At 44.4% G+C, this 18,036-nt stretch overlaps 1 protein-coding gene across 6 annotated transcripts in view; it reads left to right on the plus strand.

The window, feature by feature from the left end:
• Window positions 1–18,036, plus strand: part of PDZD2 (PDZ domain containing 2) — a 343,515-nt gene that overhangs the window by 158,011 nt on the left and 167,468 nt on the right. The window contains exon 1 of one of the 6 annotated variants that reach the window (XM_036105932.2): window positions 5,373–5,879. The exons of the other annotated variants lie outside the window; for them this stretch is intronic. The gene's annotated coding sequence lies outside the window, so the exon portion shown is untranslated. Of the gene's footprint in view, window positions 1–5,372; window positions 5,880–18,036 lie in introns of those variants that run through there. 6 annotated transcript variants of the gene reach the window in all.

An 18,036-nucleotide genomic window follows, 5' to 3' on the forward strand; every position in this document is an offset into this window, starting at 1 on the left:
GGGTAGCCAAAGAGCCCACACTGGTTCCAGGTGGAATTTGTTTGAATTCTGGCTCCTCCACACACTTGTTACATGACCGTGAGCTCATGAAGGAATCTTTTAGCCCAGTTTCATTGCCGGGAAAACAGGTTGATAAGGATAGTACATATTGTTAAGAATGTAATAAGGATTTAATGAGTTAATATACAAGGGGCTTAGAATAAAACCCAGCATCCAGTAAGTGTTCAATAGATGCTGGCCACTTAGTGCTTGATTCTGTTGGACTTCAAATAGTTTAGAATCTATATTGTAAATAATGGGAGCTTTTGAATCAAGGTTCACAGGTGCTGCAGTTCCCCTTCCTGTATTTATGGCAAGGTCACAAATTGGTCTCTTTGGGTTGGACACCATCTCTGGTTGCATCAACTGTTCCCAGAGTACCAGTGTCATATTGTTCAACCCCTCTGTGGGGGCTTTGGGCTTGAAGCCTCAGAAACATCTTTCCAACAGAGATTTAAAGGAGGAAAGAGGCAGCCTGGGCATCTGTTCAGACATTCATTCACTCTTCTGTACATCCAATCAACATTTACTGAATACCTTTTTTATTCTGGGCATCATGTTTCTATTAACTACATCTGGAACTCCAATAAGTCACCATTCTGTCCATGTGTCAGCTGCAAGTTTATTGGGTAGAATTGTCATTGTTTAGTTTTAAGACAATTCAAAGTTATTTCTGTGGCTTGTGTTAAAATCTTGAGGTTTCTTCTCATGCTTCACTTGGTGCCACTGCTGGGCTTTGTATTTATGGAGATCTGATGGCCCTGGATGTGGTTGGGGATCTTCTCCTGGGAATTTCCTCTTTCTTCCTCTCTCCAGCTTTTTATAGCTACATAAGGTTTAGATCTGTTAGCAAACACATGGATAATTATGCCCCTCTCTGTTTATAAACTCAGGATAAATTGTCCTAATGGGAAAATATCTGTCCTTTGTAGTAATTTGGATCAAGGCATTTAATTTTTTGTGTGTGGTTCATTTGCCTTTCTAAAAATCATTTTGATGTTTGTTTCACTCATGAATCATCTATTGTTGATAAACAACAGCACTCAATAAACCCCATTAAAAATCTTTTCTCCATCTAAAAGTAGTTGACAGTGGAAAAATATGTGACCCATCCATATGTTTTCTCATAGATGTTGAATTAAAGGAAACAGTTGGGGGGCGCCTGGGTGGCTCAGTCGTTAGGCGTCTGCCTTCAGCTCTGGTCATGATCCCCGGGTCCTGGGATCGAGCCCCGCATTGGGCTCCCTGCTCGGCGGGAGGCCTGCTTCTCCCCCTCTCCCGCTCCTCCTGCTTGTGTTCCCTCTCTCGCTGTCTCTCTCTGTCAAATAAATAAATAAAATCTTTAAAAAAAAAAAAGGAAACAGTTGGATTTTAAGACTCAGGGGACCTCTGATAAGAGGCCCAGAGAAATGATCCACCAGAGTCTGCCCACCAGCATGCTGCAAAAACTCAATTCAGCTCAGTTTGTCTCAAAGCATCACTGTTGTAATGCATTTGTATTCATTCTTTCAACAGTCATGGAAGACCTACTATATGCAAGGTTAGATTATAGATGAATAGCGAAGTGTCTCTAAATAACAAAATAGAGGTAAACCTTGATTGGATTCTTCAGCTTGGTGAGAGACAGCAATGTATGCTTCCGATCAGAAGGCAAAGCCAGTCCTTTCCTCTCCTATGCTGGGGAAAAATGATTGTACTCCCCAGGTGATGTAAATAAACCTGTAGAAGTCTTGGTTTTTACTCAGTTTGGGCCAACAAGCATAAATGCTTCTTTTTGCAATGTTTCCTCCCTCCTGAGAGGTAAAAATACTTGATGAGAGGCAGAGGTGTAATCGTTAAGCACACCCTTTTGAGTCAAACTAGATGGGTTTGAAGTGGGAACTCCAACATTTACTAGCTTTATTACTTAACCCTGTTGTGACTCAGTTTCCTTGTGTTAGAATAAGGCTAATAATTAGTCCCACTTCACAGGGCTCCTGAAAAAAAAAAAAGATAATCTACATAAAGTTGTTAGCACAGTGCCCAACCTAATTACAGTAAGAACTTAATAATCCATAGCTATAATTATCATTAACATCATCATCAACTAATATTTGTGTGCCCGCTAAACAAAAAGCAACGTTGCCTGTACAGAGAAACAATATAGAGGAGCGAGTCTCTTAAATATACATCACCTATTCAGTATCTAAGAGTTGGACATATTCTTAGAGATACCCATTCCAATAAACAAAGGTCCAATGAGATGTGGGCATATGATTGTGGGGAGGATCACATCCTTGTGGTGCCTTGTTTGTGAGCATAGAGCATGGATGCTCAAGATCTTTGCTCCCACATTCAATGGAGTCATGATGACCACTTTAGCCCTAGAAGGGAATGGAAGGCGTTCTCTAGCCCAGCTCCTGCCTAAACACGCGAGACTATCACTTAAGAGGGAGTCTGATAGGTGAAGATTGTCCAGTGATGTCAGTGTCCAGTCAGTTACCATTAGCATCAAGCAAGCCTTCTTCATGTCCGACCCGAATTTTAATGTTGCGTTTGTGTCTCTTACCTCTTTTGTCTCCTGTGGAGATGAAGAACAGCTGGTCGGTATCCTCTTTATAATAACCCTTCAAATGGGAGACGACTGTTAAGTTTGCCTTTAGGCAGTTTTTACTCTAGACTAAACAATTGCAAATCCTTTAACCTTCCCTCAAAGGTTCTATTTTCTGTCTCTTTAATCATTTTGGTTCTCCTTTGGAACCTTTCCAGTGTCTCCCCAACTCCCTTAAAATAAGGGGCCTCTGGACATACCACCCTAATAAGAGTCTGTCTGCTGCCAAATTCTTTATTATGGGGGAGGAAGAAGTGGGGAGAGGCACTTCCCTTTCATGTCAACCTCCTGCCAATGTGAACTCGCCCCAGTGTTGTGTTGCCTATTTCTTATCGCTACAGTACGCAGACTCATATTGAATACATGGTCTGCTGTGATCCTCACATCTTTGTTTTTCTCAAATCTAGATATTAAGCCCCATTTGTGCCTGTCATTTTGATCATCCCCCTCAGGACACTACTTCGTAATCAGCCTTCGTGCTGAACTCTAAACTCTCTTTAATGAACCATTTCCTTCATGTGTTTGAATTCTCTTAATATATCAGCAGTTTCTGCTCAAATTAATATTACTTATAGACTCTGGTTGTACACATAGCAATTGTAAGTATTATTTAAACCAGACCTAGGGTAAAATTATTAGAGACCACTTTTTAAGCACCCCTTTGTTTACTGAACCATTGATCTGTTTTCCAGTCAGCAGTGAAACTGGTGAGGGAAAAGACCAAGCACACCGTATCTTTCTAGCCTGCTGATGAGAATGTCATCTGCATTCCAAAGCTTTCCTGAAATTAAGTTATTATACAGATGTGCTCAAATTTTAATTCCTGGCATATACACACCCTAAACTGAGCTTGACAACAAAGTCGGTGGGGGAAGGGGGAATATTTATTTGTATTAAATTTAAAATCCTGGATTTACTTTAAACAACATTGGTTTGCACATCATAAATTACATAACCAGATTGATAGAGTAGAGAGAGTTAGAAGTAAAGCATTAAGAAACTGTCAGTGGGGAAAGCAATCAGAAGGGAAGAAAGGATGACTTCTGAAATTATTAGAAAATCATTCAATTTGAACCTAATTCCCATAAAACTTATCAGATACTGAGATGCCTCATAAAAGTATGCTAATGAATCTACCAGGACTACCACCCCAAAGCAGAGGAGAGGGAATGGGGGGGGGGCGGTGAGGAGCCAACATTCACTGAAGCCTTATAATATTTGTAAGCCAGACACTCTAAGAGTTCTGATGTACTTGGCTTTTCCTAAAATCATAAGCCTAACTGGTTTTGACCCAGGAATTGCCGTATTTTGAGGCATGGCTTGCAAAGCTTGTTCTCATCAGACACCCGTAGTGTTCTCCTAAACTCCACGTATCATTGCTGGTTGCAATACCCATACCTCCTGGAGATACACTTTATCCTGGGGTTTTGTTTCCTTCTAGTACTTTCAAAGGAGGACCACCACCACGTGGCATTCCTGCCTGTCTCTGGGTTTGCCGTTGTGTAACCTGAATGAAGCAACTGAGGGCGATTCCAGGAGCCGTGATTATGATGATTAGTTACCAGTGCGCTCTGTGGGCTGCTTCTGAGAGAAGACAGATTTCCAGCCTGGCCTTGACATGGGTTGGCCCCTCCCGGACTCTAATTACACTGTCCAGTAACAGTAATGGTAACTGAGAACTGAAGCCTTCTTTTGCCTCTTCCTTTATAATGAATTACTTCGAATTCCACCAGATCTATCCCTTGCAAAGCTAATTTACTTTAAGGGTTTGCTGGATGCCCAAAAAGAGAACCATAGCTTAGAGACATAGGTTTGGGGCAAGATTCTGGTATGAACCCAAGGAGTAGGATGAGTGTGTGTCCATCTCAAGTCCCAGGAGGCAGAGGGCTTCGTTTTGTGCCTAGATTTGTGCCGTTCAACCACAGGTGGTCTCCATACCTCTAGCTCCCTCTGGGAGCTCCGACCTGGATCCCTTTCGAAGCCAGGTGAAAATGTGTTGTGAGCTGAACTTCCTTAATGGTTTGAGGTTTGGCACAGCGATGCTTTTACTTTTCAACAAGTGTTAAAAGTGGAAAAGTGGAATAAAATAAAATTGGAAGTTTAAAAAAATAATCTCTTCGTGCAATGAAATGTGGGGTGACTCCCCCTCTCTCTGAGAGCCCTCCCTCCGCTTTTAGAAAAGCAAACACTCTTTTCCTGTCTTATTTGTATTCCCATTAATTTAAGACAGGAAGCCCTCGGTGGGTGTGATGTAAACAATTCAGCCTCGTGGGTCGGGCTTCCTCATCAGTTTGCAGCTGGAGAGATGGCTGAGCGGCCCAAGCCCATTCATGCCTCTCCGGGGGATGACTTGTTGACTGAACCCCGCAGATGACGGGAGGGGCGCGGGAGCGGGAGAAGGTATAAAGGAAATGCTTAAGTTGTGCAGTCACCGGGCGATTGTAATTCAGCGGTGGTAAATTTGGTCCAAGCAGCAGAAAGACTCTGACTGGAGGTTTCTGAAAAGTTTCTTGACTTCCTGCCCGGTGTGATGGTTGTGATTCTGGTTTGGGGCTCCCCCACCCACCCCCTGTAAGAACCCACGCTGCTGCTGGTTATGAAACGGAGCGGTTATGAAATGAACTGGTGCCGGGGAGGTGGAGCTTCTCGCCGCGGCTCGGGGGAGAACTTTTGACCGGGCGAGGGTATCTGGGAAGGGCGTTTTCGGCTCCAAACCTGCTCCCGGTTACGGCGGGAAGCGCCCCCCGTCCCCCCCGCCCGAGCGCTTGATGTCAACAAAGGTGTCTGCGCCGGCAACCGCCGAGTCCCTGAAACCCTCCCGCGGGCGGCTTCCTTCTCCCCGCCAGGGAGTGACCGGGGAAGGCGTTCTGGAATGCTGTGGAGTTTTGACAAGTGAGCCGGGGAGTGACGGGCCGAGCTGGGATCCCATTACAGTCTTTTCCTAACGTCCCAGCCCGGGCTGCGGGCGGGAGGAGGGGTCCTCGCACCGACATGGAGCGGACCGCCAGGACCCGGCTCCAGAAGGACGGCGCGGAGGCGCGCCGGGGGGCGGCGTCCCGGGCGGGGAGCCCGAGCTGAGCGCCCCCCACCTCCCGCGCCCCGCCCGCGGCGGCAGGTGATCAGGCAGCGGCTCGCGCGCGCGGGGTCCCGGCGCGAGGGATTAGCGCCGCCAGGGGCTCGCGACCCGCACGCCGGCCGCCGGCGGAGGCATCGCAGTGGACATCCCGTCGAGGTGACTTCAGAACTGGAGGTAGGAATAAGCCTGGCAAACGGAAGCCTCAGGCTTGCCCTCCCCATCGGGTTGGGGTGCAGATGGAGGCAGAATCCACAAATGTGGAAATTTAGCCACAGCCTCGGAAAAACGCCGCAGCCAACTAACTCATCTCGCAGATCACCAGGGTGTCTTGTTTTTGACTTGGGGGATTGGCGTGTTTAGAGATGGTCTGTGTTCCTTAGGAGGAGTAACCGACTTGGAACTGGTTTGTCAGTTACTGACGGAAGGAGGCGCCTGGAGTGTGTGACAGGCGGGGAGGGGAGGGGGGGCACAAGGGACAAGTGTGGAGGGGCTCCAGAGCCATGGTTCTTTCAGACGCCTCGGACAAGGGGTGCTGTTGAAGCCCACGAAGTGTGTGCGTGTGTGTGTGGGGGGGGGTGCTCCAGCAACCCAGGCATCTGTTACACCGCCCTTGTCCCATGCTTCTCTCTGGCTAGCAGGGAAAGGAATCTGGGCTAGAGCAAAGATGCGTCTGGGACCAGCGGGAACTTTTTTTTTTTTTTTGAGCCTTCAGGAGGTCACGATCTCTTTTGGGGACAGATCTTTGCCCCAAACTACTAAACAGCCTGCTTGGACAACTCCCCCACCACTGATGCACAGAACATTTTGATTTAGTGTCCACAAATCTAAGAATTTAAAGATGAAAGATGTTTGGGAAGAGAATGACCTTATCTATCATGTTGTTACTCCCTAGTAGATAGTTTATAAATACTAGGGGTGAAATTAAGTCAATCTTGTGTCCTGAGATGCCTGTAAGGAGGAGATAACTACAGCTATCATCCTGGGAACCATTTCTGGGAGAAAAGCTGTGAATGTAAATAGTAAACACTTTTCATAAAAATAGGTCAAGCTGAGTTTAATATCATAAGGGGCATGACATAAACCATAAATAATGATATCACAAAAGGCATGACATAAACATCTTCAAATACACATGAAATACAGTTCTTTCAAACTTTGCACACCTAGACTGTTTTGCCCTTGCAGATGAATTGAAAAATAAGGTACGGGGGATCTTTCTACCTCCAATGTTAATCTGACCGCTATACACTCAATAACCTACAGATTCACTGTGGCCCTTTTTTTAGCTGAGATAGTTAACAAAGTTAACAGGATCTACCCACAGTTCCTTGTTTTCAGATCTCTAGTCAAATCCATTGTCCCTAGGTTGCAGCCATAGGACTCACAGGTAGGGTGGGCTTTGGGAAAGGAGGCCTGTGTCAGGTTCTAAAAGAAAAAAAGGAGTTCTCAGAGTCAGCCACACACACAAGAAACAGAAATAGGACGTACCAGGGAAAGTGGGGAAACCCAGGTGGACTCAGGATTTCAGGCTTGCTTGTGCTCTTCCAGCCTTGAGCTCTGTGAGCCTGCACGGCTGGGCATAACTGTCTGAGGGAGGGCCTACCCTAATCTAGCAGAAAAGAGCAGCAAAGTTTCCAGAAACCACCTTTCTGCTCACCTTCTCGCTTCCATAAATTGCCCGACACTGCACTTGGCATGTACAGCTCCCTTTAATCCTCTGTTCCTACTAATCTCCTCTGTAAATCCAGGCAGGTCACACTTAGGAATTGCTTCCTTGAAGGGAAAGGGTGACCCCATTCTGGCCCGTTTCCTGGGACATAAGTTCTCATCTGCTCTGCCTAGAGCTTGGCCCTGCCTTCTTCATCAACTCTTGTTTCCCAATGGTTTCACCAAGTACTTTTGCTGCCTTCTAGTCCTGGGTTCTCATTCTGGAATCTGATTTAGACCTGAGTTTCCCTTTTTTCTTTATCAAAACAATACATGTATATAATTTTCAAAGTCAAACATTTCTATAAGGCTTATAACTAGAAACAACAGTCACTTGCCCCACCTTCCACCAAACTCAACTTCTGTGCCGCAAAGACAACAGCTTTCAATATTTTGGATGTATTCTTAAATCCTGCAGCTACATACTGCTCCACTTGGTTCTCTCCCTCACCAGCCCTCTGGCCTCCTTTCCGCTCTGGATTTGCTGCTCTTGAGGCCTGCCACACACCCATCATCCTGAAATCCCCTTTCTTCATCCTGCTGGGTACTGATATTTGCCTCTGTCCCAAATGGCATCCCCTGTGTTCTAGACTCACATCTTCCTCTTTGTTTCTGTTCTCTTTCTGGTAAAACACAACTTCTAGAAGTTTCTGAGAAGAAGTACGTGGATAATCAGTGTTTTAAGACCTTCCAAGTTTGCATGTTTGATGGGGTATGAAGGTTGGAAATGCTTTTCCCTCAGAATTTGGAACACATTGCTCTTTAGGTTCAATATTGCCATTGAGATGTCTGTCCTTCTAATTCCTGATGCTTTGAAAGTAATTATTTCCCTCTCTGAAAGTTTTTAGGATTTTCTCCTTGTTCTTTGTAATGTCCTTTCTCTCTGTAATGAAATTTCATTTTCATATATCATGCTGTGAGGTTTTTTTTTTTTTTCATACATTTTACTTGGCTTTCAATACACCTTCTCAATCTGGAAACTCATGTCCTTTGGTTCTGAACAGTTTTCTGGAATTAAAAAAATCATTTCTCTCCTCTTTTGGAACATCTATTTACTTGGAAGGGGATCTTCATGGATTGAATTTTTAATTATTTTTTCTCTCCTTAAAAAAAAAATTGCTACTTCCTGGGAAATTTCCTCCTTTTATCCTCCAACCCATACACTGAGTTTTTATGTCTGCCATCAAATTTCTAATTTCCAAGAGCTTTTTAAAAATCTCTGAAATATTCTTTTTATAACCTCCTGTTCTGGTTTCACAGATGAAAATCTTTCCAACTCTCTACAGATCTCAATGACAGCTTCTTTGAAGTGTTCCTCTATTCCCCGCACAGTTCTTTCCCCTCAGATTTCCTCTTAGTTTTTGTTTTTAAATCTCATGCTTGTTAAAAAACAAAAACAAAAAAACAAAAAAAAAAAACTTTCCTCTAATGCCTAATGATCCTGGACTGATCACTTAAAAGTTAACTGGAAGGTCTGCCTGCGTGGATGGGGCTTATACCCAGGAATAAATAGTTCCTTCTTTCCAAGAAAGACACCTAGAACAGTGTTCCGGAATCTAGAACAATGCCTGGCACACAGTAAGCTTCCCATTCCTATTTGCCAAGCAATCGAATGATGTAGGATCTTGAGAGGGCCCAGGTAGTAGCGAGCATTAGAAGCTCCCCAGGTGATTCGGGTGTGCGGCTGGCCCTGAGCACCTGTCCTGTAACGGGATTATCGTGCTAAGCAGTTTTATCGGAGGGCCCCCACCTTCGGCAGAAGGTCATTCCTCGCAGAGGAAACTGACCAGGTGAGAGAAATCCCCATCTCTGTCACCGAGGGGACTTGGTTGGCTGTGGCATTCTCTGAGCCAGATTCGTGTAGACCAGGAGTCTAACATTTGGTATGGAGACTTTCTCTTGTTTCCCTGTTTTTAAAGTGGCACCCCTTCCTTCAGCTACCTTTGATGTCCAAGTCCAGAGTTGCTCTGATTTCTCAGAGCAAACCGGTCGTGGAATGTAGGCAGTCACACGGGAGCTAGGACTAAGGAGATAATGGGCGTCTGACAGCTTCAGGCACAGGCTCTTAGCCGCCCTCCTGCCTTTGGCACCCCTGTCCGGTGGCCCCAATTCCAGAGACTCTCTGTCTCTGGACTCTGTCTCTCAGACTCCGCTTTCTCTAATCTGCTAAGTCAGTTACCACTGGACGGACCACTTCCCAGCTTCCAAAAATTTGTTGCAATCATTGCTTCTTCAGTTCTCTTTAAGAGTTTGGCAAATGCCTCCCCCCATGCTTAAAAAAAAATTCCTTTACTCTCATTTCAATCCATGTTTACTGGGGAGTGAGTCTCTGCCTCATGCCCCAGCTTTGCCCTGGAACCCTCCTCTCAGATCTTTCTGTATTTACCCCCCCTCTACCACAGGTGCCCACTTGGAATAGAAATGCAAATAGGCCACATTATATGGTCATTTCAGTGATAATCCTTAAAAATGTCCAAGTTCTGGGGCACCTGGTGGCTCAGTCGGTTAAGCAGCTGCCTTCAGCTCAGGTCATAATCTCAGGGTCCTGGGATTCAGCTCCACATTGGGCTCCCTGCTCAGCAGAGAGCCTGCTTCTCCCTCTCCCTCTGCTGCTCCCCCTGCTTGTGTTCCCTCTCTGTGTGTCAAATAAATAAATAAAAATATTTTTAAAAAATAAATAAAAATGCCCAAGTCCTGAATAGAGTGGTTATTGGGCATTTCTACTAGATATGTTAGTATCTTCTCCATCAGGTTAGTAACCATGCTTCTTTGTATGTGTGGAGTATCCAGCAGAAGGCATTTTTTAATGTGTTTGATGTAGCTTACCAGAATTCTGTGAGAATAACTGTATAGCCTGTTAACTTTTTTGAAGTATATTCATGTTTATTTCCTTTTTTGGTCCTCACCGGAAGCCCATTGGGTGGTTTAGTGGCCATGTGGACTCGGGAGCATCCATTTTCTGAGATGATTAGCACATTCCGGTTGTGGTACCTCCGTTCCACACCCCAGAGGCAAATGGAGAAAGGAGTATGTGATCCAAGTCTGGGCAATGAGGTGTGAAGAAATGTCTCTCATGGAGTGTCTAGGGTAGGTTTGCTCATTATTGAGAAAAAGACATGAGCAAATGACCCCTTTGCTTCCTTGGTATGTTGCTGTCTAGAACTGCTGTAGGCATCTTGTCTCCAGCCTTAGGATGAAGTCAACACCCAGGAGAGAGCAGATCCCAGAGTGTCCTCAAGAAGCACCAGGCTCTCTCTTGCAGTTCCTGTCATGCGAGATGATTAATTTCCTCCTTGTTCAAGCCATTTTGTTGGTTTTGTTTTTGTTTTGTTTAATGTGGGGCTTGAACTCATGGACCCTGAGGTCAAGACCTAAGCTGAGATCGAGTCAGACACTTAACCGACTGAGCCACCCAGGCGGCTCTAAGGCCATTTTGAATCAGGGTTTAGTATCATTTGCTGCCAGACTGATAGAGATGGACATTTCTTTATGCATGGTCTCATTCCTAAGAACATTAAGGCAGATGGTGGGCTTACCTTCCTGAAGATCTAAGCTGCCTAATTCCTTATTCTGGCTCCAAGTAGGATTCCTCTCTACTCTATTACCCAGGCAGATGAAATTAATGTTATTCTCTCTTCCAACTTCAAAAGAAGGAATAACTGTGGAGACATTTGGTGGGGGAAAAGAGGAGTCCTTGCTTGGGAGATTGTTAGCTGATCCCAGTGAGAGAACATCCTGGGACTGTCACAGAAGTGAAGACTGTTCTTGAAACAACAAGGTGATGAAGAAACCCCATGCATCCCACCCTGTGAAAAGCCAAGCACTAGTTTCCATTCACTCCTGTGGCTATGGAGACTGGCAAGTCTTGCCTGAACACTTGGTATTGTTGCCTCTGTCTTCCGTCCTTTGTCTTTTGGGCATCCCGGACTTTGGGAAGCTTTGAAGATGAAATAAACTCTGGAAGCGCTCGGTGGTGTCAGTAAGACTGAATGCAGGAAAAAGTAGACTGTCCGTACCTGTTTGCCCCAGTCTGGCCCCAGTGACAATGGCACACTCTCTTTATTTTTACAAATAGGAAGCCTTCCTAATCTCTTCATTCCCGGTACAATGTTAGCCTAAAGAGAAGCCCTTAATTGCACTTAGCATTATACCATCATTTTCCTGTTTGTATCATTTACTAAACCTAGACTGTAAGCCTGGGAATGTCCTATTGTAATATAGCTAAGATTTATTGAGCACTTACTACTTGCCTGGCACTATCATAAGCTTTACATGTATGAGCGAATCTGATCCTCACAATGATCTTAGGAAGAAGGTGCCATGAGCATCCCATTTACAAGAGAGATCATTGAGGCACGCCGTATTTAGGGAAATTACTCAAGGTTGTCCAGCTTTTCAGTGGTGGAGCGGAGATTCAAATGTTGGCAGTCTGGTTCTATGTGCTATGTAACGTATATGCTTTATGCAATATATAATTCATCATTATAGCCCAAACACCCTTACGCCATCTGTAGTGTACAATAGGGGTTCAAATGTCACTGTGAATGAATAAACACGAGGCTTTTTCATGTCATTACAGACTCATTAATTTTAATGGCAGCATATTTCCCCAAGGACCCATAATTTGTGTAACCATTTCCCCAGGATTAGACATTATAGTAGTATGGGCTGGGATATCTGAGACTGGGACCATCCTGAGAAATCTCAGATCTGTGATCATTAATTGGGAGGTGACCAGGACACCTTTTTTAACCTCCTCTCCCTCCCTCATGCATCACTCTCCCCACCCTCTGCCACCCTTGAGAGCGATCCTAATCCTCATCCCAATCCAGATTCCCATTGCCATCAGTTGAACTCTGCATAAAAGTAGATGGGGTTATAGAGGCTTTAAACACTTTGGAACCTTTTCTGAAGGTCCCTGTTAGAGGGTAAGCATTAGTTGGCAGGGGATTGCTATAAGAAATGTGGATCCCTGAAATGTTGCCTACCGAGTGCCATTTTCCAGGTGGTTTCTCATACCTGTCATTTTGCACTTTTGAATCCAGAGATAGCATATCTGACTCTCATTTGTTAAGACTTTTGGCTGAACTCTGGGATTCTTGTTTTAATTGCCAGCTGATAGAAAATATAAATGGGGGGAAAATATAAATGGAAAAATGTGTTGGTTGGAGTTTGTTTTATCTTTGAAAATTGGGGGGCTGGTAGGGATAGAAGAATAAGGAAAACTTATGAGACAATTTTGCATGGTTAATGGGCTATCTTCTTTACAGTTTCACTTGTTAGGCCCTATGTAAACAAATACACCACCTATCAAACAATATGAGCACTATGTAGAGGTTATTTGCAGTTAAAGAAGTTTGTTTTATAAATTAAATTATATTATGTTTTATAAATTAAATTATACCTGAGATATGTTAGAAGAACTTGATGTTTAAATTTAGATTAATCCTGGGGTGCCTGGGTGGCTCAGTCGGTTAAGCATCTGCCTTTGGCTTAGGTCATGATCTCCGGGTCCTGTGATAATCCAGCCCCACGGCAGGCTCCCTGCTCAGCGGGGAGTCTGCTTCTCCTTCTGCCTCTGTTCTTTCCTTCTGCTCATGCACGCTCACGCACTATCTCTCTCAAATTAGTTAAAAAATCACTTAAATTTAGATTAATCCTATGGTGAAAACCTTTTGTACAGCAGATACTTTTTTTTTGAAAAGTAAAAGATATACTTTTTCTAAATATATCTCAAATGCGTATGCATGTGTGTTATTTCTAAGAGTGTGTATGTACACATGGGTGTTGTCTTTCCTCCCCTGATCCCCTAATTCATTCTCTGCCTTCCTCTGCACCAAGAGGCTTAGTGCTATGAACGCACAACATCTGGACTCCCTTGTCGTATTCCTAGTTGGCTTCAGCCAATGGGAGGCACAGGCAGGGGACTCAGAAGGCAGGAGAAGAGAGTGTTGGGGTATTTATCCTCCTAATCACAGTCCCCTTGGCCTTGCAAAGATTCTGACTATGGCTCATTTGTTCTAAGCTCTTGATGGGCCGCTCACTTTCAAGGCTCCAGTTTGCACTGCTTCCTCTCGATGCCCTTCAGGCCTAAAGGTGGTAATGGTTTCCCAGCTAGCGAGTGGCTAGCCCCTGGATACTTCGTCCTGCCCACATCTCTCTAAGTAGCCCCTCCATAAAGTTCTTTCTCATTAAACCCTTTTGAGTATGCCTTCTGCTTCCTGCTGGTATCCTCATGATACAGGGTATGTTCATCTCTTTCTCATATAAAATCTTATCATGTCTGGCTCTAAAGTGCCTGTTACATTTACATTAGTATGTCTGACTGTGAACTGTAGCTTGTCCTGTCCAAGAGCTATCCTTTTATCCTTGTGTCTTTATCTTTTCTATTAGATCACTAGTCCTGGGGAGTGAGGTCGGGGTCTGAATTATTCTGCTTCTCCCTACAATGTCTAGTACAGAGGTCACAATAGGCAACTTGAAGTAAAATAACATATAAGAGTACATGTATGTATATGGTGTACACGTGGACGTAATATATCTGTGACTGGTTTTTTTTAATAACCTTTATTTGTATCCTTATCAGCATTGGTTCATTCATTTATGAATGAATAAGCAATTACCGAGTGCCAATTATAGGCAACACATTATGCTAGGTATTCACATGGTCTCCTCAGAGTTCATAAAGAGTCGTAAAGGGGTTTCATGAAGAACTGAAGTAGAATTTTCAAGCAGGAAGGAATCTGAGAGCATATCAAATCTGGTTTTATCATTTTCTGGTGAAGCTCAGGCTGGGTGGGTCCGTGCTTTGTTCTGGAGCACGGGTAGTAGGGGTATAGATGACCAGAACTTGGTGCCCTGACTCTCTCCATGTGGGGTTCTTTCCCCAGCTCCCTCCTGTCACGTTGCCTGCTCATCAATTAGGTGCTTTCTGGCGAAAGGAACTTCCATAAGGTATCCTTTAGAAAGCCTCTCTGCTGCCCCTTATTTCTTCCCTCTGTGTTGCAAATGCAAACCAGATAGTCATGCTCTGAGCTCATAAAAGCGCCTAATAGGATGCAGACAGTGGATTCTAACCCAGGCTTCAACATCAGCCCCACGTGTAGACAGCTGGGGGAATATTTGGACCAACCCGCAGCCACTCTAGGACATCTCCCTTCACCAGCTATAAACTCTGGAGCAACATTTCATGTGGGGGTATGAGGTGTTGGGGTTGGGTTGAGAGTGAGTTATACATTCTGCAGTTCCCTGAGCCACAGTCTCGGGCCTCATTTAGAGAAGATGTGATCTCCAAGTCAGGCCTGGCCTGCTCACAGAGCTGGTCCCTGGAGGGCCTTTGGTGATTGGCACTTTTCCTGTGACGATGGCCCTTTATGAGTCTACTTAGCACAAGGACCAGAGAAATTCAAAAACCTTTGGCTCCATTATATTCACCTTAAAGTTGGTTTAAGATGGACAAGAAAAAGCCTTTCCTTAACAGAAACAAAGCAGATTGGCCTAGGTCTGCATGTGATGAAAAGATGTTGTTACATTCTTTCACATATGCAGGTCCGCGGGGGATGCTGACAAATTGTTAGTCCTCACTAGTAAGACTTGAGTTCAAGATTAGGCAAAGAGAAGGTATTATAGTGTCTTTACCGAATCCTGCTCTTAGGCTTTGTGCTGGCGGCTTTAATTAAAGGATCTCACACCCAGACAAGCTAAGTGTTATATGCCCATTTTGCAGATCTGGCCCCTAAGGCTCAGTAGGGCCGTGCCATACTCAGAATTACGTAGCTAGTGTAAAGTGATAGATCACATTCTCGGTTCTGACTCTCCATCTAAACCTTGTCCGTGAAGTAATACCGTTCCAAACCCAGCTGAGCCGCATGCGTGCTGAGGGACGCTGGGGAGAGTTAGCTTCTCTGTGTTGGTTTTCTCAACTATAAAGTGGGAATGAGGTGAGCACCCCCTCCCGTTAGGCTGATGGCTGAGGCGCTGCGCGCAGTGTTCCTCCCTGTGCCGGCCACATAAGCCTTTAATGAAACTGAGCTCCTGGCCCCTGGATCTGGGTTTGCTGGCTTCTCTTTTCTGGACATGCTCTGTCAGCTGTCAGCTGTTAACTTCCCTGAGTCGTTTCCTTCGCCATAAAATGAGGCTTGGGATAAAGGTCAGTTTCTTCATGGCGAAAAACCTGAGAAGAACAAGGCAAACCCCCGTCTTTCGTGTTACAACTGTCAAGCTTCCAGAAGTGTGTGGTCTGTGTGTGACTTCAGGATGTAACCCACTCCTGTCTACTGTGAGGATGTAGGCTCAGTCAGCTGCCCTGGACGGAGCTGGTTTAGTCCAGCCGAGTTCCAGCCACACTTCCTCAGTTTCTACCACTCAGGTTTTCCTCTCTTTCATGACTCACGGTCCCTGTTGAAAAGAAAAACTCCATTTATTGTTTTCATTTACGTTACACACAATACTCTCTGAATACTACACTTCTGGTCACCAAATGTTTGGGGGGGAGGGGAGATTTTCTCCACACCAAACAATGCTAGGACACCAGCTAGCTGTCCTCCAATTCAGCCTAATTCGGACACTGTCTACCTGGAGAGACAGACCCCACAGGTTAAGGGCTCAAGTCCCACAGGACTGTCCCCCTCTCCTTCCCACAACGCATGCTCCAACTGAAAGTCCCAACTGTCACTTGTGCTTCTGACCAACTGACTATAAATAGGTTCCCATGACCCCTCCTGTTAGTTCTTAGTGTTAATTAATTGGGTTTGATGAATTTGCTAGAGCAGCTTACAAAACTCAGGGAAACCGTTTACTTAACCAGATTACTGGTTTATTATAAAAGGATGAAACCCAGGAACAGTCCTATGGAAGATATGTGGAGAAGGTCATAGGGAAGGAAGCTCAGAAGCTGTCCAAACCCAATCCTTTTGGGTTTTTATGGAGGCTTTGTTACATAGACATGCTTGATTAAATCATTGGCCGTTGGTGATTGAAAAGCTCCAGCCCCTCACCCCTCCCTGGAGGTAGAGAAGTGGGACTGAAAGTTCCAACCATCTAATCCGAATCTGGGTCCCCTGGCAACCAGCCCCCATCCTTAAGGACTTTCCAGAAGTCACCACATTATCATAAATTGAGATGTGATTGAAAGGGGCTTTTTGTGAGTAACAAAAGACACCAATTTCATGTTTATTGCTCTGGAGTTATTTCAGGAACTAAATACTATGAGGAAAGATGCCCGTATGGCTCTTATATAGGGAATTACAAGGGTTTTAGAAGCTCTGTGCCAGGACGAGTGAACAAAGACCAAATGTTATTTCTTATAATTAATGACAATATCACAATGTTGCCATATATTCATCATTATTATCATCCTCTTTTCTCCTCCCCCCGCCCAGCTGAAATTTAAGGGCTGCAATTAATACCTTTACAGCTTAGAGTGTTGTCCATTGTTCTTTTCCACTTGGTCACCAAAATAGGTAATAGGCAGGGGCCCAGTAAAGCTCCTAAGGATTTAGGCCCTTCCCTAGAAAGTTCTCCCCATCTCTGGCTTTCTTTGTCATTGGTAAGGATTTTTAGCAGTGCTAGAATGGAGCTCAGAGTCTTGCTGCTGGAGCATCTGAGGGTGGGGGGGGGGGGTCTCACCTCCTTCAGAAGATAGTGGTGGGATCTGGGAAGACTCATGACCACACAGCTGCCCAGGAGTCTTCCCGTTGCAGATAGTCTCCTGCCACACTTATAATCACCACACCACAACTACATATACCGTTTTTAAAAGAAGAAAGACAAGACAGGCAGTAGCCCTCCCAGCCCAGCCTGTGTGGCAACCACTATCTGTCCTGTGGGGGAGGCACCTGATTCTGGATCCTCTCGACCCGGCATTGTGGATTCCCCTGGGATTCCCCCAATTCTGCCCTGAGGAAGTCCACTTATGATTCTGTACCATGTTGCCATGGCTGCCTGCTGAGGAGAAACGGTAGACGTGAGATGTGGGAAATGAAGTGACACGATTTACATCATATGCCCAAATGGAAGGCATGGTTCTCTCACCTCTCAAAGAGTTATGAACAGAGATGAGGGAGTTGCCTTAAATTGAAGTCTACAAATTTTCTCATGCTGTGGTAGAGTCTCACAATTATTTTATTTTGAATATCAAAGTATTATTCAGGGAACACACATTAGCCTGAAATGACCTTTGTCAATGCTGGTTTTAGATGCTTATAGAGGTCAACTGAGGAAATTGTATTTAAAAAAAAAAAGTTTAAAAAAGTCTAATAATATTTCTGGGCATCTGACCTCACAATAACAAGTGTTTGATTTCTTTGTAAACAAGACTTTTAAAGATCATTTAAAAATGCAACAAGTTAAGAACCTTATCCAAATAACTGAAGTGAAGAGGATAGTGGAAAACTCAGAACATAGCCATGCTCACAGGAACAGGTGTAAAAACGCCAGTGCCACTGCAGACTTTGAAAAAATGTTTTTCTAAGGTGTGAGGACACCAGAAGTATTTCTAAATTAGCACTAACCTGTATGATTACATATTATCTGCATGTATATTTATGCACATACAGTTATGTATATTTCAGTATTAATATCTTAAATAGCTTAAGATAAATATTTTAAGTGTTCCGTTTTTAAA

This window comes from Halichoerus grypus, chromosome 2 (assembly GCF_964656455.1).
Source record: "Halichoerus grypus chromosome 2, mHalGry1.hap1.1, whole genome shotgun sequence".
In the NCBI taxonomy this organism is placed as follows: Eukaryota; Metazoa; Chordata; class Mammalia; order Carnivora; family Phocidae; genus Halichoerus; species Halichoerus grypus.